The 20,699-nt window shown below is 46.3% G+C and overlaps 1 protein-coding gene across 9 annotated transcripts in view; it reads left to right on the plus strand.

The window, feature by feature from the left end:
• The window catches only part of LOC123772623 (zinc finger protein 271-like), a 95,640-nt gene that overhangs the window by 40,848 nt on the left and 34,093 nt on the right, over positions 1-20,699 (plus strand). For all 9 annotated transcript variants that reach the window (XR_011222571.1, XR_011222572.1, XR_011222573.1 and 6 more), the window contains exon 2: positions 4,876-5,045. The gene's annotated coding sequence lies outside the window, so the exon portion shown is untranslated. The remainder of the gene's footprint in view (positions 1-4,875; positions 5,046-20,699) is intronic.

Consider the following 20,699-nt stretch of genomic DNA (forward strand, 5'->3'; position numbering starts at 1 on the left):
CTCATTTTTCTATCAGTCAGAAAATTTTTCATCCATGATAGAAGCTTACCTGTCACCCCTCCAATATTTTCCAGTTTCCAGAACAACCTCTTATGTGGAACTCTGTCGAAAGCCTTTTTTAGGTCCAGATAGATGCAGTCAACCCAGCCATCTCTTTCCTGTAATATCTCTGTGGCCCGATCATAGAAACTGAGTAAATTCGATACACAGGATCTTCCTGATCGAAAACCATACTGTCTGTCTGATATTATATCATTTCTCTCCAGGTGTTCTACCCATTTAGTTTTGATTAGCTTTTCCAATACTTTCACTATTACACTTGTCAATGATACAGGTCTATAATTGAGGGGGTCTTCCCTGCTGCCACTTTTGTAGATTGGAACTATGTTAGCCTGTTTCCACACGTCTGCTACGATTCCTGTACACAGGGATGCCTGAAAGATCAGGTGAAGTGGAATGCTGAGCTCAGATGCACATTCTCTCAGAACCCATGGTGAAACGCCATCTGGGCCAGCTGCTTTGTTCCTCCCGAGCTCCTTTAGCATATTTTCCACTTCATCTCTAGACACCTCTATCCGCTCTATGTTGTTCTCTGGAATTCTTATTGTGTCTGGTTCTCTGAAGATTTCATTTTGTACAAACACACTTTGGAACTTTTCATTTAATGTTTCACACATTTCCTTTTCATTTTCCGTGAATCTGTTTCCCATTTTCAACCTCTGGATATTATCCTTTACCTGCAATTTGTTGTTTATGAATTTGTAGAATAGGCCCGGTTCTGTTTTACATTTATCTGCTATCCCTTTTTCAAAATTTCTTTCTGCCTCTCTCCTTACTGCTGTATAATTGTTTCTCGCATCTTTGTATCGCTGGTATGTTTGGGGGTTTGGCCTCTTCCTATACTGATTCCATTTTTGTGTCTTTTGGTCTCTTGCCCTCTCACAATTTCTGTCTACCATACAATACAATACCATACAATGGTATGAATGTGTGTGTGCCTTCATCGTATATTTTGCAAAATTTGGCATACATTTCACTTACTTCCCTGCCTAGCAACAAGTCTGTCCAATTACTCATTAAATTTTTTTTGAAGTGCCCCATAGTGACCTCTCTTGAAATTGAGTTTATTAAACTTGATTTATCAATCGAGTTTAATGTCCCCATTGTCTTCTAGATGATATCTTAAAGCATATTTAATGTCTAACAGGACGTGATCACTCTTTCCCAAGGGAGGAAGGTACTGTGTGTGTGTGTACTGTTTATGACTAAAACCTATTTTGTGAGACTGAGTTTGGGTGTACAAAGGACCACTTGGCTTGCGAACCCCTTGGGGACAAGACCCGTCGGTTATCATGTCAGTTTATAAACGAGAAATGGAGGGGGAAAAATCGACATGTTCATAGTATAAATGCGACAGTATTTTGTTTGCACTCACCAATAAGAGAAGTCCTGATCCACTTCTCCCTCACACCCTCACTGCTGCTGTTCACCCTCCCTCCCCCCCTCCCCCCAGGTGGATAGCTTAGTTGATTGCCAGCCAGAGATAGCCTGGAGAATCTCCATGTAATACAATAAAGCATTCATTACACAAATATTTGTTATAACTTTTTATTATCCTAATAATATTACTAAACAAAATCTGCAACCAAAAATATATATGCTGATGTACATCCAGAATTTAAGAAACAAATCTGGCTAACAGAGTCGTGTGTGAGCGCTTATCGGAGTGAACCAGTGCGTCCCCCACCACAGACACACCTCCACCACCCGCCCGCACATCCCATACACACTGCTTCAAGGTCGCGTAGTTCAACTGTCCATAATTTATAAGCAAAAATGTATTTGTTCAGTAAACAGGAAGCAATAATTTAATATGGGCGGGAGGCTTTGGTGCCTGATGATTTGTCAGCGAATTAACACGCTAACTTCATAACACATCCCTGACTACCTCTCCTTCACTGCCTGCCTGCCTGCCTCCCTCCCTCCCTCCCTCCCTCCCTCCCTCCCTCCCTCCCTCCCCTCCCCTCCCCTCCCCTCCCCTCCCCTCCCCTCCCCTCCCCTTCCCTCCCCTTCCCTCCCCTCCCCTCCCCTCCCCTCCCCTCCCCTTCCCTCCCCTCCCCTTCCCTCCCTCCCTCGCCTGCCTCCCTCTCTGCCTGCCTCCCTCTCTGCCTGCCTCCCTCCCTCTCTGCCTCCCTACCTCCCTCCCTCCCTCCCTGCCCCCCTCCCTGCTTCCCTCCCTGCCTCTCTCCCTGCTTCACTCCCTGCTTGCCTCCCTCCCTCCCTCCCTCCCTGCCTGCCTGCCTGCCTGCCTGCCTGCCTGCCTGCCTCCCTCCCTCCCTCCCTCCCTCCCTCCCTCCCTCCCTCCCTGCCTCCCTGCCTGCCTCCCTGCCTGCCTCCCTCCCTGCTTGCCTGCCTGCCTGCCTCCCTCCCTCCCTCCCTCCCTCCCTCCCTCCCTCTCTGCATCCCTTCCTGCCTGCCTGCCTGCCTGCCTCCCTCCTTCCCTCCCTCCCTCCCTCCCTCCCTCCCTCCCTGCCTCCCTCCCTCCCTCCCTCCCTGCCTCCCTCCCTCCCTCCCTGCCTGTCTGCCTGCCTGCCTGCCTCCCTCCCTCCCTCTCTGCCTGCCTCCCTCCCTCCCTCTCTGCCTGCCTCCCTCCCTTCCTTCCTCCCTCCCTCCCTCCCTGCCTGCCTGCCTGCCTGCCTGCCTGCCTGCCTGCCTGCCTGCCTGCCTGCCTGCCTGCCTCCCTGCCTCCCTCCCTCTCTGCCTGCCTCCCTCCCTTCCTTCCTTCCTCCCTCCCTCCCTCCCTCCCTCCCTCCCTCCCTCCCTCCCTGCCTGCCTGCCTGCCTGCCTGCCTGCCTGCCTGCCTGCCTGCCTGCCTGCCTGCCTGCCTGCCTCCCTGCCTCCCTCCCTCTCTGCCTGCCTCCCTCCCTCCCTCCCTCCCTCCCTCCCTCCCTCCCTCCCTCCCTCCCTCCCTCCCTCCCTGCCTGCCTCCCTCCCTCCCTCCCTCCCTCCCTCCCTCCCTCCCTCCCTCCCTCCCTCCCTTCCTTCCTCTCTGCATCCCTGCCTGCCTGCCTGCCTCCCTCCCTCCCTCCTTCCCTCCTTCCCTCCCTCCCTCCCTCCCTCCCTCCCTCCCTCCCTCTCTGCCTGCCTCCCTCCATCCCTGCCTGCCTGCCTCCCTTCCTCCCTCCCTCCCTGCCTGCCTCCCTTCCTCCCTCCCTCCCCCCCCCCCTCCTTCCCTTCCTCCCTCTCTCCCTTCCTCCCTCTCTCCCTGCCTCAATCCTTGCTTGCCTCCCTCCCTCCCTGCTGGCCTCCCTACCTGCCTTCCTGCCTCCCTCCCTCCCTCCCTCCCTTCCTGCCTGCCTGCCTGCCTGCCTGCCTACCTGCCTCCCTCCCTCCCGCCCTCCCTCCCTCCCTCCCTCCCTCCCTCCCCTCCCTCCCTCCCTCCCTCCCTCCCTCCCTCCCTGCTTGCCTCCCTCCCTCCCTCCCCTCCCTCCCTCCCTCCCTCCCTCCCTCCCTCCCTCCCTGCTTGCCTCCCTCCCTCCCTCCCTCCCTCCCTCCCTCCCTCCCTCCCTCCCTCCCTCCCTCCCTCCCTGCTTGCCTCCCTCCCTCCCTCCCTCCCTCCCTGCTTGCCTGCCTCCCTCCCTGCTTGCCTCCCTCCCTGCTTGCCTGCCTCCCTGCCTGCCTGCCTGCCTGCCTGCCTGCCTGCCTGCCTGCCTGCCTGCCTGCCTACCTGCCTCCCTCCCTCCCTCCCTCCCTCCCTCCCTCCCTCCCTCCCTCCCCTCCCTCCCTCCCTCCCTCCCTCCCTCCCTCCCTCCCTCCCTGCTTGCCTCCCTCCCTCCCTCCCTGCTTGCCTCCCTCCCTCCCTCCCTCCCTCCCTCCCTCCCTGCTTGCCTCCCTCCCTCCCTCCCTCCCTGCTTGCCTCCCTCCCTCCCTGCTTGCCTCCCTCCCTCCCTCCCTCCCTCCCTCCCTCCCTGCTTGCCTCCCTCCCTCCCTCCCTGCTTGCCTCCCTCCCTCCCTGCCTGCCTGCCTCCCTCCCTCCCTGCCTGCCTCCCTGCCTTCCTTCGTCCCTGCCTTCCTCCCTCCCTCCCTCCCTGCTGGCCTTCTTCTCTGCCTGCCTCCCTGCCTGCCTCCCTGCCTGCCTCCCTCCCTCCCTCCCTCCCTCCCTGGCTGCCTCCCTTCCTCCCTCCCTGCCTGCCTCCCTCCCTGCCTCCCTCTGTCCCTCTCTCCCTCCCTCCCTCTCTCACTAATTCTCCCCCTCTCTCACTTACTGCCTCCCAACCACCTAAATGTGTGCCTTTGGAGCCGACATGGTGCACGGATGTTCCTTGATTGTGCATATATGTAAAACAAAGTCATGGAATGAACACTCGAGCCTCGTGACAAATCAAAACAATGGGAACAATAGGTCGTGACTCTGACTTCACAGGGTAGAAGGCACTCTACAGTGGTGGTGCCTGACACGGTCACTGGGCAAACTAGGTCATCTCCCATCCACCCACCACCCCGGGCCGGCGTGAGGCTTGGTGGTCCGCTTCCTCTCCCGAACTTACTTCGTGTAGCATGAAACCCCAACCCCATTTGGGAAACTGGAACTTTCGGATAACTAAAGTTTGCAAACCAAGTGTCTGTCTGTATTTGTAATTAGATTCCTCAGAGATTTTCACATATGAGAAGTGTTTTCAGAGGACCAATAGCTGGGAAATGTTATCAGAATCTTCATTATGAGAATGTAATTTAGTCAGGCTACATGCAGTCTTATGTTTATTGTAGAACACTTACATTCCTATTGCCCTCAAATGTGATTGTATATATACTTGAAGCATGAAGCTCTTTTATGAGAGTCTGGTTGGAACTAATGATGTTCCTTTTCTGTTGCAGGACATCCTTACCCAGAAGAACCATAGCTGCAGTATCAGGGCCTAGTGCCATAGAGGCCATGTGAGAGGTAGAATCTCTGCTACAAAGTATCAACACTGAGATACTTCACCTCCAACATCCCAACTACAGCACACTCCGCCAGCAGCTGGTTGATGCAAGTTTACTCAAATGCAAGTTGTCTGAAGTGTTCCATGTTCAATATCAGCAATGTGTGAACTGTTGTTCAACCCATGTACTGTGCTCAAAGGAAATTATATTTATGAAGTGAATTCAGATTTTTGGAAAACTGTCATGCATCAATATTCCAAATATTAAATAATTAATATATGTATATATATATATATATATATATATATATATATATATATATATATATATATATATATATATATATATATATATATGTCGTACCTAGTAGCCAGAACTCACTTCTCAGCTTACTATGCAAGGCCCGATTTGCCTAATAAGTCAAGTTTTCATGAATTGTTTTTCGACTACCTAACCAATCTAACCTAACCTAACATTTTCGGCTACCTAACTTAACCTAACCTATAAAGATAGGGTAGGTTAGGTTAGGTAGGGTTGGTTAGGTTCGGTCATATATCTACGTTAATTTTAACTCCAGTAAAAAAAAATTGACCTCATACATAATGAAATGGGTAGGTTTATCATTTCATGAGAAAAAAATTAGAGAAAATATATTAGTTCAGGAAAACTTGGCTTATTAGGCAAATCGGGCCTTGCATAGTAGGCTGAGAAGTGAGTTCTGGCTAATAGGTACGACATATATATATATATATATATATTATTAAATATGACCGAAAAAGTAAGATTAATAATTCTAACACGAATTTTCTCAATCTTTCGTACATTTCTTTTCACTGTTGGAGGTAAATCAAAAATCAATTCTCCAAAATTCATTTTTATTTCTAGTCTGACGCGGCACGAGCGCGTTTCGTAAAACTTATTACATTTTCAAAGACTTTAGTTTACAAATACACAACTGAATAGAACTTACGCATCTCCGATTTTATATCTACATTTGAGAGAGGTGGATGGGGTGAGGTGGCATTAATAGGGTATTAATTTCATCAACACAAGACAGAACAAGAGGTGGTATTAATAGGGTATTAATTTCATCAACACAAGACAGAACACGAAACAATGGGTATTGAATAGAAGTGATTGTAGAAAGCCTATTGGTCCATATTTCTTGATGCTTCTATATTGGAGCGGAGTCTTGAGGTGGGTAGAATATAGTTGTGCATTAATTGGCTGTTGATTGCTGGTGTTGACTTCTTGATGTGTAGTGCCTCGCAAACGTCAAGCCGCCTGCTATCGCTGTATCTATCGATGATTTCTGTGTTGTTTACTAGGATTTCTCTGGCGATGGTTTGGTTGTGGGAAGAGGTTATATGTTCCTTAATGGAGCCCTGTTGCTTATGCATCGTTAAACGCCTAGAAAGAGATGTTGTTGTCTTGCCTATATACTGGGTTTTTTGGAGCTTACAGTCCCCAAGAGGGCATTTGAAGGCATAGACGACGTTAGTCTCTTTTAAAGCGTTCTGTTTTGTGTCTGGAGAGTTTCTCATGAGTAGGCTGGCCGTTTTTCTGGTTTTATAGTAAATCGTCAGTTGTATCCTCTGATTTTTGTCTGTAGGGATAACGTTTCTATTAACAATATCTTTCAGGACCCTTTCCTCCGTTTTATGAGCTGTGGAAAAGAAGTTCCTGTAAAATAGTCTAATAGGGGGTATAGGTGTTGTGTTAGTTGTCTCTTCAGAGGTTGCATGGCGTTTCACTTTCCTTCTTATGATGTCTTCGACGAAACCATTGGAGAAGCCGTTGTTGACTAGGACCTGCCTTACCCTACAGAGTTCTTCGTCGACTTGCTTCCATTCTGAGCTGTGGCTGAGAGCACGGTCGACATATGCGTTAACAACACTCCTCTTGTACCTGTCTGAGCAGTCGCTGTTGGCATTTAGGCACATTCCTATATTCGTTTCCTTAGTGTAGACTGCAGTGTGGAAACCTCCGCTCTTTTCCATGACTGTTACATCTAGAAAGGGCAGCTTCCCATCCTTTTCCATCTCGTAAGTGAAACGCAGCACGGAACTCTGCTCAAATGCCTCCTTCAGCTCCTGCAGATGTCTGACATCAGGTACCTGTGTAAAAATGTCGTCAACATACCTGCAGTATATGGCCGGTTTCAAGTTCATGTCGACTAAGACTTTTTGCTCGATGGTACCCATGTCATATTTAATAATATATGTCTACAGGAAAGACTGCTACCAAAATATACTAATATATATATATATATATATATATATATATATATATATATATATATATATATATATATGTCGTACCTAGTAGCCAGAACGCACTTCTCAGCCTACTATGCAAGGCCCGATTTGCCTAATAAGCCAAGTTTTCATGAATTAATATATTTTCTCTAATATTTTTCTTAGGAAATGATAAAGCTACCCATTTCATTATGTATGAGGTCAATTCTTTTTTATTGGAGTTAAAATTAACGTAGATATGTGACCGAACCTAACCAACCCTACCTAACCTAATCTAACCTATCTTTATAGGTTAGGTTAGGTTAGGTAGCCGAAAAAGTTAGGTTAGGTTAGGTTAGGTAGGTTAGGTAGTCGAAAAACAATTAATTCATGAAAACTTGGCTTACTAGGCAAATTTGGCCTTGCATAGTAGGCTGAGAAGTGAGTTCTGGCTACTAGGTACGACATATATATATATATATATATATATATTAGTATATTTTGGTAGCAGTCTTTCCTGTAGACATATATTATTAAATATGACCAAAAAAGTAAGATTAATAATTCTAACACGAATTTTCTCAATATTTCTTATGTTTCTTTTCACTGTCGATGGTAATTGAAAAATCAGTTCTCCAAAATTCATTTTTATTTCTAGTCTGACGCGACACTTGAGCGCGTTTCGTAATAACTTATTACATTTTCAAAGACTTTAGTTTACACACACACAACTATAACCTGCAAACAGATTTCTTACTATGCTATAATTCAAACGGCTTTTCATTTTATATACCTGCATTTGGGTGAGGTGATATGTTACAACAGTTTTGGATGAGGTGAAAACAAACTTTCAACACAAGATAGAACACGAAACAATGGGTATAATATTGGGTAAGTTAAAGGGAAGAATGGAAGTAAATGCAAAGGGCCTATTGGCCCATATTTCTTGATGCTTCTATATTGGTGCGGAGTCTTGACGTGGGTAGAATATAGTTGTGCATTAATTGGCTGTTGATTGCTGGTGTTGACTTCTTAATGTGTAGTGCCTCGCAGATATCAAGCCGCCTGCTATTGCAGTATCTATCGATGATTTCTGTGTTTTTTGTTAAGACTTCTCTGGTGATGGTCTGGTTGTGGGAAGAGATTATATGTTCCTTAATGGAGCCCTGTTGCTTATGCATCGTTAATCGCCTGGAAAGAGATGTTGTTGTCTTGCCTATATACTGAGTTCTTTGAGGCTTACAGTCCCCAAGTGGGCATTTGAAGGCATAGACGACATTGGTCTCTTTCAGAGCGTTCTGCTTTGTGTCTGGAGAGTTTCTCATGAGTAGGTTGGCAGTTTTTTTGGTTTTATAGTAAATTGTCAATTGTATCTTTTGATTTTTGTCTGTAGGGATAACGTTTCTATTAACAATATCTTTCAGGACCCTTTTCGTCCGTTTTATGAGCTGTGGAAATGAAGTTCCTGTAAAATAGTCTAATAGGGGGGTACAGGTGTTGTGTTAGTTGTCTCTTCAGAGGTTGCATGGCGTTTCACCTTCCTTCTTATGATGTCTTCAATGAAACCATTGAAGAAGCCGTTGTTGACTAGGACTTGCCTTACCCTACAGAGTTCTTCATCGACTTGCTTCCATCCTGAGCTGTGGCTGAGAGCACAGTTCACATAAGCGTTAACAACACTCCTCTTGTACCTGTCTGGGCAGTCACTGTTGGCATTGAGGCACATTCCTATATTTGTTTCCTTAGTGTAGACTGCAGGTGTGGAAACCTCCGCTCTTTTCCATGACTGTTACATCTAGAAAGGGCAGCTTCCCATCCTTCTCCATCTCGTAAGTGAAACGCAACACAGAATTCCGCTCAAATGCCTCCTTCAGCTCCTGCAGATGTCTGACAACAGGTACCTGTGTAAAAATGTTGTCAACATACCTGCAGTATATTGCTGGTTTCAAGTTTATGTCGACTAAGACCTTTTGTTCCATGGTACCCATGTAGAAGTTTGCAAACAGGACACCTAGGGAAGAACCCCTAGGTGGGGTTCTCCCCTTGATGGGGTCGCCATGGGTTGCCTAGAAGCATTTCCCAAAGACTTCTCACATTTTCAAAGACAGATTTTTACACACATTTTTTCATGCTTATATTTGTTTTTGGGTGAGGTGATACAGCACAAATGTTTTTGGCGAGGTGACTAAAGACATATATATATATGTTGTACCTAGTAGCCAGAATGCAGTACTTGGCTTACTATGCAAGGCCCAATTTGCCTAATAAACCAAGTTTTCCTGAATTTATATATTTTTCTAATTTTTTTCTTATGAAATGATAAAGCTATCCATTTCATTATGTATGAATTCTTTTTTTTTTTTTTAATTAAAAACTAACGTAGATATATGAGCGATCATAACCTACCTAACCTAACCTTTCTTAACCTAACCTAAACTAACATAACAAAGTCGATAATTTATGTTCTTAACACTATTGCGCTCCCGGCAGAAGATTCTTTAACTTTCCCCTCATGCGCCAGGCATTTCGGGCGACCGCGCGGCGACGCTGAAATGTTTATGCTCTTTTCAGTCTGCTGACCTTAATTTTTCATGTATGTATTTAATTTTGGTATCAATTTGTTCACAAGAAAATGCTCTAGAAGAATATATATATATATATATATATATATATATATATATATATATATATATATATATATATATATATATATATATATATATATATATATATATAAAATTTCACCAAAGCCGACGTGAGACCCACACCAAATAAAAAACTGTGGCGATCGTTAGCCGTGAGCGCCAAACAGCGATGAAATGTTTATGCTCTTTTCAGGTTTGTCAACCCCAGAATTGTTCTACGTCATTAATTTTGGTATCACTGTGATCGCAATAAAATTCCGTACACAGTCATATGAATATAAAGTGCGAAACAAGGGCGCGCCCCACCTGCAAGACCGTGGGAAGTTACCCAAGGGTTACTCACTACCGCATGCCCAACTGCACATCAGCTACACCCCTACTAAAAAGTTTATACTCTTTTTTTTCATGTTTTTTACCATAATTTTTTATGTACAATGGGGCCTCGACTTACAATGCTAATCCATTCCCAGAGACGGATCGTAAGTCGAAGCGATTTTTCCCATAAGAAATAAAGGGATTTGAATTAATCCGTTCCCACCCTCCAAAATATTAACATACAAATACATTTTATTCTGAATACAATGTTTTTTTCTAACTACAATACAGTACAGGGTACCTAAATTTATCTTTATGAAGGGCTCTTGATGGCATATGGAAGATGGTGATAGGGAGGAGGAGGAGAGTTGTTACTGTTTGGAAGGGGAGTCCCCTTCCATTATCACATCAGGCAGTGATGTTTTCTCTGGGGTACTCTCTCTCTCTCCTACGTTTTGCCTGAATACCACTAGGACCTGGTTGTGGTTCAGTGCTTGTTTGTCTCACTACAAATTTGTCAAGAGACATTTGTTTTTCCCTTCGTTTTAACATTTGTCTGTAATGATGCATCACTTTAGCACCCGTAATGTCCTTTTTCTTAGCCAGTATGGAGGATATCATTGACTGAGATTTGTTGTACTGCCTAGCCAGTCCAACAACCCGCACACCATCTTCATATTTATGAATGATCTCTTGTTTCTGCTCTATGGTCATCCTTACATGGGATCTCTTATGTTGAGCCTTACCACTGACTTTCCTGGGACTCATGGCATTATGTATAATAATTACTTTAATGTTCAAAATGCAAAAAATCACCACAAAAGCTAAATTTCTTATAGGCGCGATCGTCACTAAGCGGGCAGCTGTAGTAAACTGAGGCAGGTCAGCCACGTGACCAGGAACCACGCGCTCAGTCGACCCGAACGTGTACCAACAAATATCATAAGTCAACGACACCATCGGATGTGGAGTCACATTTTTCGATGAAATTTACATCGTAACTCGAAATTATCGTAAGTAGGGGCAATTGTAAGTCGAGGTGCCACTGTACGTGTTTCAGTTTGGTATCAATGTGTTCTTAATGAAATGTTCTAGAGGAACATACGTATAACATGTCACCAAAGCTAACATGATGCCGGCACCAAATAAAAAACTAAGTCATTTGTTTGCCGTGCATGCCAAACATTGCAAACATGTTGCTACTCTTTTAAGGTTTATCAAGTCCAAACTTGTTCGACATCGTTCTTTTTTGTATCACTGAGATCGCAATAAAATTTCCAACACAGACACATTCATATAAATTAGACAACATGGGGACGCATAACCCGCAACGACCCCTAAAGTCGCCGAAGCCTTACCCATTAGAGCACACTCGTTGCCACACCCGCTACACCCAATACACCAGACAAACGCATACAGTTTGCTAACAGACATTTTTGTGCAACATTGTTCATTGTGGTATCCAATTATTTGCAATAAAATGCTCTTAATAGAAAGACAAATATAAGCAATAACAACCGCAATATATATAAGTAATACCAATAACAATGTATAAAGACTAAAGTCGGCAAAGTTACCCGTGAGCGCGCAAAATCAGTAAAATGTATATACAGTGGTACCTCGGAATACAAGTGTCCCTGTATGCGAGTTTTTCGGAATACGAGCAGGATTTCCTCGGAAAATTTGCCTCGGAAGGCGAGTGTGTTGATACGCGTACAGGCCAACCTAGCGCGTGGTAGTACGGCGATCATTGCCCCTCACCCTCAGTTTACCAGTACCTTGCGCCCAGTGACTATCCCGCGTCAATTCTTCACCAGGAATTTCAGTGTTTTGTTGGATTTTTGGCCATTTGACCATAAAAGTTGTTATTATATATATCTCACCATGGGTCCCAAGAAAGCCAGTGGTAAGGATCAAGACAAGAAAGCGCATGTGAGGATGACAATAGAGGAAAAACAAGAGATCATTCGGAAGCATGAAAATGGTACACGTGTTCTTGAACTTTGTAGGCAGTACAACAAAGCCACGTCAACGATATGCACTATACATGGCAAGAAAAAGGACATTATGAGTGCTAACGTGGCAAAAGGCATAAGAACAATCACGAAACAAAGACCACAAATACTTGAAGAAGTGGAAAAGTTGTTATTAATTTGGATACACAACAAGGAGTTAGAGGGTGATAGTGTTTCGGAGTCCATCATTTGTGAGACAGCCAGGGTATTGCACGAAGACCTTGTAAAGAAAACCCCTGGAACGAGTGCAGATACTATAGACATTAACCACTTAGCTACGCCAACCGAGTATTCTCGGTCGGCGGGAAACTGCGCCAACCGAGAAAACTCTCTTTGATTTTTTGGTACCAATTCTAAATGTGTATGAGGTTGGTTGTGTACGAAATGGACTCTTAGGACCTCAAGCGAGAGGCAGCCATCTTGGAAAAAATTCCCAGAATGCCCTAGGGCTGCTGGCTGGGTTAGTACTGAATGAGCAACCATGGGTGGCGCACGCGCCTCTGGCTCCCAAACACCTGTCCCATGCAGTGTTGAAAGGTAATGCTCTCTCGGTGAAATTCAAACCTTATTGTTTGAAGAACATAAGGGTCATAATATTGGTGAAGCTAGGCGCAATAAGGACCTAATACAAAGGTCGGATGCAAGTGATACAGCACCTATGAGGACGATACAGCGAGAGTATCCAGTTGTAGCTCTGAACGTCACCCTTGCAATCCTATGCTATCTACAATTTATTTAGATGATACATAGATGAATCGTTTTCTGCGTTCAGTGATGATGCATCTGATACAAATAGCATAGATGCACAGTGATAGCAGCTTCCATGGTTGGATTTTCTATAGATATTTTCAAGAATATCTGAATCTCTTCCTAACTGACGGACACTCTTTGAGGCTAGCTGAATCTCTTTCTGACTGACAGACACTCTTGAGGTAAGCTGAATCTCTTCCTGTGTGGGACCATACAAAGCGATCTTTTCAAGACTACCTTTCAAATTGATCTTTTCCTATAATCTTTTCAATACTACCTTATGCTTTACAAGCTTGGCTACATACAACCTACAAGTACTAAAGCCAAGGGTGTACAAGAGTGCTTTATTTGCAAGCACACAGAATGAAGAAACAGGAAGCGAAAATTTATCTGTACCTGGTGCACTGAGAACGAAGTCACGCTGTGTATCATGGGCTACTTCGTTGATTATTACTCACTTCCGAAGTACTGAGTGTGTAATACAGTGTGTTACTGTGTAAATAGTGTGTGAAACGTTACATATTGTAATTTTAGTGAATTTTTAACAGGTAATATTGCGACAATAAACATTTATTGTGGACACATTACTGACACATGTATCACAGTTCCAGGGAACATTATGAACGTTCTACTGTATACATATTGTAAAGGACACAAATATGCATCATATACGATAAAAAAAACATATGCATCATATACGATAAAAATATGCATCATATACGATAAAATAAAACCGCATTGGAAATACATAAAACAAATAATTGAAAATATATTTGTGGCAACACCTGGTGCTTGAATGGCCCGCGCGACCGTGTCTGGGCGAGTCATGCACGGGTGACCAGGCCCTGATGACATCACAGCGCACCTTGTCCATGTCCCCACAGCCAAAGCAAGTGGAATTTGGTATTTATTTTTACATAGACATGTTCAGGGAAGGGACTTTATCATTTTACGAAGAAGAAAAAATTTTTTGGGAACACTTTATTTCATGCGCACCGGGGCAATTTCACAATAAACTCACCACAGCACAGTGGTTAAGGCAAGCAGGGGATGGTTTGAAAAATTTAGAAAAAGAAGTGGTATCCATAGTGTTGCGAGGCATGGGGAGGCAGCCAGCTCAGACAAACCAGCAGCTGAACGATTTATTGAAGAATTTAAAGAGTTTGCAGAGGCTGAGGGATACCTACCGCAACAAGTTTTTAATTGTGATGAAACAGGACTGTTCTGGAAAAAGATTGCCTAAGAGGACTTACATTACCAAGGAGGAAAAATCCTTGCCTGGACACAAGCCTATGAAAGATAGGTTTATGCTTGTGCTGTGTTCAAATGCGAGTGGCAATTTGAAAATTAAACCCTTGCTAGTGTATCATTCTGAAAATCCAAGGTTTTCAAACAGTATAAAGTGCAGAAACACCAAATGTGTGTGACATGGAAGGCTAATAATAAGGCATGGGTGACTAGGATTTTTTTTTTTTCGGAGTGGGTGAATGAAGTGGTGTGCCCTGCCATAGAAAAATATCTGCAAGAGAAACGTTTGCCACTCAAGGCCCTGCTCGTCCTCCAGGCTTGGAAGATGAATTGATGCACAGATACAGTAAATTTCTCACAATCATTTTTTTTCTTCCTAACACCACTCCTCTAATTCAGCCTATGGACCAGAAAATCACAGCGAATTTTAAGAAACTTTATGAAAGGGCACTTTTCCGGAAATGTTTGAAGTGACTGAAGCCACAAACCTCACTCTCAAAGAGTTCTGGAAAGACCATTTTAACATTTGTAGTTCTTTAAAACTCGTTAACAAAGCCTGGCAAGAAGTGACTCAAAGAACCCTGATTTCTGGCTGGAGAAAATTGTGGCCTGAATGTGTGACAGAACTAGACTTTGAGGGGTTTGAGCCTGTAAATGATGCTCCTATTGTTGAGGAAATTGTTACTCAGGGCCAGAAAATGGCCTTGGAATTGTATGGTGATGATGTGGAGGAGTTGGTGGAAGAACACAACGAAGAACTGACCACCGAAGAACTCCAAACCCTTCAAAAGGAACAGCAAGAAGACACAGCTGAGGATGTTTCTCCAGTGGAGGAGGATGAGGCAGTACAGAATGTCCCTTCTGCAGAAATTAAGAAGGTGTGTCAGATGTGGGAAGAGATGCAAACTTTTATTGAAAAGACTCACCCAGAGAAAGCTGTAGTAGGCTGTTGCCTTAATCTTTTCAATGACAATGTGATGCCTCACTACAGAGACAGCTTGCAAAGAAGGGAAAAACAAGCTTCCATGGACAGATTTGTTGTGAGAAAATCGAGCAGTGAGCCACAACCAAGACCTAGTGGTATGCAGGCAAAACGTGCCAGGTGATGCACACCAGAAAGGTCTCCACTGCCTGATGTTATAATGGAAGGGGACTCCCCTTCCAAACAGTAACACCTCTCCTCCTCCCCCGTCCTCACCATCTTCCATACGCCTACAGCATTCATCAGCAAGGGTAAGTAATAACTTGAACATAGTTTTGTAGGTTTATTTAGATGAATTAGGTATAAAATTTAGTTTGAAGTGAGGTTTTTGGGTAGTCAGGAACGGATTAATTCATTTCCCATTATTTCTTATGGGGAAATTAGCTTCGGAATACGAGCTGTCTCCAGGAACGGATTAAACTCATAAACCAAGGTACCACTGTACTTGTTTTAGTTGTCTCACCTTATTTCTCATGCTACATTGTTCGTTTTGGTATCATTGTGTTCGCAATAGAATTCTCTATAGGGGTATATGCATGTAAGGTCTAAAGGCCCGGAGTGACTCCCACAGCAAAGCTTAAACTCGGCAAAGTTACCCGTGAGTGCACAAAATCAGTAAAATGTATATACTCGTTTCAGTTTTTTACCTTATTTCTCGTGTTACATCGTTCGGTTTAGTACCATTGTGTTCGCAGTAGAATTCTCTATAGGGGTATATGCATATAAAATCTAAAAGCCTGGAGTGAGTCCCACAGCAAAGCCTAAAGTCGGCCAAGTTATCCGTGAACGAGCACCAATTGGCACACATGCAGACTAATGTATATACAGTGGTACCTCGGTTTAAGAGTTTAACACTTTCGCCCGGGCATGACGCAGCATTGCGTCATCCGTTTACTGTCGGTAATACCGGGGATGACGCAGCATTGCGTCATCCACTTTAAATAATCGCCAAAAATCAGGTTTTTATCCGATTTTTTTGGGACTGGTTTTAAAATGTGCGCCGATGTCTTCCCATTTTCTTTGTTGAGCCTCGTGGCCCTCAGGCGGCTTGGCACACGCCGTGGGCCCATTGTTTTCGCTCCACTGTTGTGACCAATGTTGCCTCCCCTCGCATCTCAAACGTGTGAACATTTCGGCTATTTTCCGTGGCTATATTTCTTACTGCGGCTTTAGAAACTATCTACGCTTACTCCACGATGGATAGTGATCATGAACAAGGCCCTTCCAGGAAGAAAATTACGAAAGAAAGGCTTGAAAAGGGCGGGAATTGGGAGTGTAGCTGGAAGGCATCTGAGCGCTCACTTGCGGCTAACGCGTGGCCCGTCTTCAACTCGTCGGCGGTTGGAGCGTGACCATGTTTTTTATTTTATATGCTAATGTTCCTATAGAAAATTCTATTGTGAACCCATTGAGACCAAAATGAAAGACCTAGGACGAAAATTGAGGTGACCAGAATGAAAAGAGTGAACACATTTTATCGCTTTTGTGCGCTCCTGGGTAACTCGTTCGCACTTTCTCTGTTTGCTGCGGGTAATTAGCCGGGCTTTTGGAGTTTATATGCATTTAGTGCTGTAGAGAATTCTATTGCGAACACAATGATACCAAATTTAATCTCGTAGGACGAGAATTAAGGTGACAAAGTTGAAGGGAGTATACACTTTTCAGAATTAATGCGCGCTCCCGTGAAACGCTGGGACCTTGCGAGGGAGGCAGGCAGAGCTTGGGAGGCAGGCAGGCAGAGCTAGGGAGGGAGGGAGGCAGGCAGGCAGAGGCTGGGAGGGAGGCAGGCAGGCAGAGGCTGGGTGGTAGGCAGGGAGGGAGGCAGGCAGAGCTTGGGAGGAAGGCAGGCAGGCAGAGGCTGGGTGGTAGGCAGGGAGGGAGCAGATGGAGATGGATGGTAGGATGGAGATGGATGGAGGGATGGATTGATGGATGGATGCATTGATGGGGGGAGGGAGAGAGGGATGGAGCTATGGTTGTTGAGGTGAAGCAGAGAGACTGTGTGTATGGGAAGTATGGGGGAAAGGGGGGTGTCGGTGGTGGGGAAGGGACCGCTCGCTGATAAGCCTAATACACTTGACCCAGTTAACCAGATGTTTGTATGGAAGGAAGGAGGGAGGGAGGGAGGGAGGGAGGAAGGAAGGAAGGGAAGAAGGAGCTAGGAAGGAGGGAGGGAGGGAGCTGGAAAGGAGGGAGGGAGGGAGCTGGAAAGGAGGGAGGGATGGGAGGAAGGAGGGATGGGAGGAAGGAGGGAGGGAGGGAAGGAGGGATGGAGGGAAGAAAGGATGGAGGGGAGGGAAGGAGGGACGAAGGGATGGCGGGAAGGAGGGAGGGAGAGATGGTTGAATGAAGGGAGGGAAGAAGAGAGGGAGAGAGGGATGGAGCGATGGTTGTTGAGGTGAAGCAGAGACTGTGTGTGTATGGGAAGTATGGGTGGGGGGGGGGGGGTCGGTGGAGGGGATGGGACCGGCTCTCTGGTAAGCCTAACATACTTGACCCAGTTAACCAGATGCTTAATTAAATTCTGGATGTACATCATATATATTTTTGCTTACAAATTTTGTTTAGTAATATTATTAGGGTAATAAAAAGTTATAAAATAATTGTTTCATAAATGCTTTATTGTATTAGATGGAGATTCTCCATTCTGTCTCTGGCTGGCTGGCAGTCTACTGAGCCATTTCCCAGAAGGGTCTTAAAGGGGGGGGGGAGGCAGAAAGTGACGGTGTGGGGGGAGAGGTTAAATGAGGGTGAGGGAGGGGATGAAAGGGGTAGGCGGCCTGCTTGCCATGTGAGGACCCTCTGATGCCAAGACAAACCTAATACCGACCTTCGGTAATATCGACCGCCAGACCGTTATACAGAGCACCACTTGGTTTCCGAACCCCTTGGGGACGAGACCCGTTGGTTAACATGTAAGTTCGTATACGAGAAATAGAGGGGAAAAAATAAACTAGAAGTGTAAAAAGAAATTTGGCCGAAAAAATTTACGAAAAAACTCTAGGGGAAAAAATCGACCGGTTCATAGCGTAAATGCGACCGTGTTTTGTTTGTACTCACCAATAAGTGAAGTCCTGATCCGCTTTATAAAAGTCCTTAATTGTTCCTAACTGATTATTAAGGCGTCTGGCAAACATCCTCTGGATGTTTCCTGCCAGCCTGCAGGAACATCCTGCCAGCCAGCTTGCCTGCCAGCCTGCAGGCACATCCTGCCTAAAATATACGATGATGTACTGTACATTTAAGAAACAAATCTGGGTCACAGGTCTGTGGAGTGTGGCTAGGCTTATGGAGTCAGCCAGTCCCTCCCCCACCACCGACACACCTCCCCCACCCCAAACCCATACACACACACACACACTCTCAAAGGTCACGTGGTTCATGGTTCACTTCAACACCCATATATCGCTTCCTGCCTGCCTGCCTCCTTCCCAGCCTGCAAGCCTGCCTGCCTCCTTCCCAGCCTGCAAGCCTGCCTGCCTCCTTCCCAGCCTGCAAGCCTGCCTGCCTCCTTTCCAGCCTGCAAGCCTGCCTGCCTCCTTCCCAGCCTGCAAGCCTGCCTGCCTCCTTCCCAGCCTGCAAGCCTGCCTGCCTCCTTCCCAGCCTGCAAGCCTGCCTGCCTCCTTCCCAGCCTGCAAGCCTGCCTGCCTCCTTCCCAGCCTGCAAGCCTGCCTGCCTCCTTCCCAGCCTGCAAGCCTGCCTGCCTCCTTCCCAGCCTGCAAGCCTGCCTGCCTCCTTACCAGCCTGCAAGCCTGCCTGCCTCCTTCCCAGCCTGCAAGCCTGCCTGCCTCCTTCCCAGCCTGCAAGCCTGCCTGCCTCCTTCCCAGCCTGCAAGCCTGCCTGCCTCCTTCCCAGCCTGCAAGCCTGCCTGCCTCCTTCCCAGCCTGCAAGCCTGCCTGCCTCCTTCCCAGCCTGCAAGCCTGCCTGCCTCCTTCCCAGCCTGCAAGCCTGCCTGCCTCCTTCCCAGCCTGAAAGCCTGCCTGCCTCCTTCCCAGCCTGCAAGCCTGCCTGCCTCCTTCCCAGCCTGCAAGCCTGCCTGCCTCCTTCCCAGCCTGCAAGCCTGCCTGCCTCCTTCCCAGCCTGCAAGCCTGCCTGCCTCCTTCCCAGCCTGCAAGCCTGCCTGCCTCCTTCCCAGCCTGCCTGCCTCCTTCCCAGCCTGGAAGCCTGCCTGCCTGCCATCATGCATCATGCTAGAGTGTGTTAGGCTTATCTTCGGGAATGAGCCGGTCTCGCCCCCACCACCCGCCCCCCTACATCCCATACTTTCTTTTAAAGGTCACGCAGTTCAACCGCGTGACTACCACTCACTCCCTGCCTGCCTGCCTGCAAGCTAGCCTGCCTGCAAGCTAGCCTGCCTGCCTGCCTGCCTGCCTATGCCTGCCTGCCTGTGCCTGCCTGTGCCTGCCTGCCTGCCTTTCCCTCCCTAATTCTCACTACTTCCGTCCCTTCCTGACTACTTCCTAGCATCTCTCCCTACCTCCCCCTCCCTCTTAGCATCTCTCCCTCCCTCCCCCTCCTAGCATCTCTCTCTCCCTCCCTCCCTTTCTGACTAATTCTCATCCCCTCTCACTGATTCTCCCCCCTCTCTCATACTGCCTCCCACCTAAGCTCCCTCATCCGACATGGAGCCGACATGGTGCACAGATGTTTCTTGATTGTGCAGATATGTAAAACAAAAGCACAGAATGAACATTCCAGCCTTATGGCAATTCAAAATAATAGGAATAATAGGCCGTGAATCTGTGAAGTCACAGTGGGCAAACTGGACCATCTCCCACCCACCACAACAAGCCGGCGTGACGCTTGGCGGACCCCTTCCTACCAATCGGGAAATGATGACTCCCCAACCCCAATCGGGAAACTGGAAGTTTCAGATAACTAAAGTTCGGAAACCAAGTGGTGCTCTGTATAAGGCTCTAAATACCGGTCTCCCAAACCGGTCGTTATTACCGGCAGATCGGTATAAAAGAGGCTGTTAAATTGAGTGGATACTATTCTTGGCTACGATGTGTCGGAACACATTAGTGCCTACACTCTGCAGGTGAACTTATGCGGTCGGGTGTCTCTTTCGGCCAGGTGTTGGCTCGTGATTTTTTTATGAGTGTTGGGGATTGGTTGTGGTGTTTTGTTTGGCCCATTGCGTGCTTCTTCCGGTGGCCTTCCTTGTTCGTCTGTGTTATTTGTTACATGGTGGGGCACTGCCCCGTCTTTCATGGTCTTATCTTTGACACTCATTCCTTGACCATCATGTGGTGCCTGGCTGAGCCCTTCCATATACATTGGCTTCTGTGTGTGTAGTAGGTCATGACTCTTTTCGGTCCCGCTTGCTGCCTGTTTTCTTTGTTCCTCATTTTCCTTCTAAACTCTTGTCCCTAGCTGCTGGTTCTTGGGCTATTTTTCTGGTCTTTTTCTTGCATTTTTTCATTTTTTCTCATTCTCTCCTACACATTGTTGTGTGTTTTAGTATGTGCTTCTTGGCTCTACTAATGCTAGGTTTGACTTTGTCCATACTCAATTCCCTGTTTTTGCACTGCCCGTGTTCGGTTCTGATCCTGAGTATGCATCTTCTCCTTGTTTGGCACTT

The sequence above is a fragment of the Procambarus clarkii genome, chromosome 50 (genome assembly GCF_040958095.1).
Source record: "Procambarus clarkii isolate CNS0578487 chromosome 50, FALCON_Pclarkii_2.0, whole genome shotgun sequence".
Lineage (NCBI taxonomy): Eukaryota > Metazoa > Arthropoda > Malacostraca > Decapoda > Cambaridae > Procambarus > Procambarus clarkii.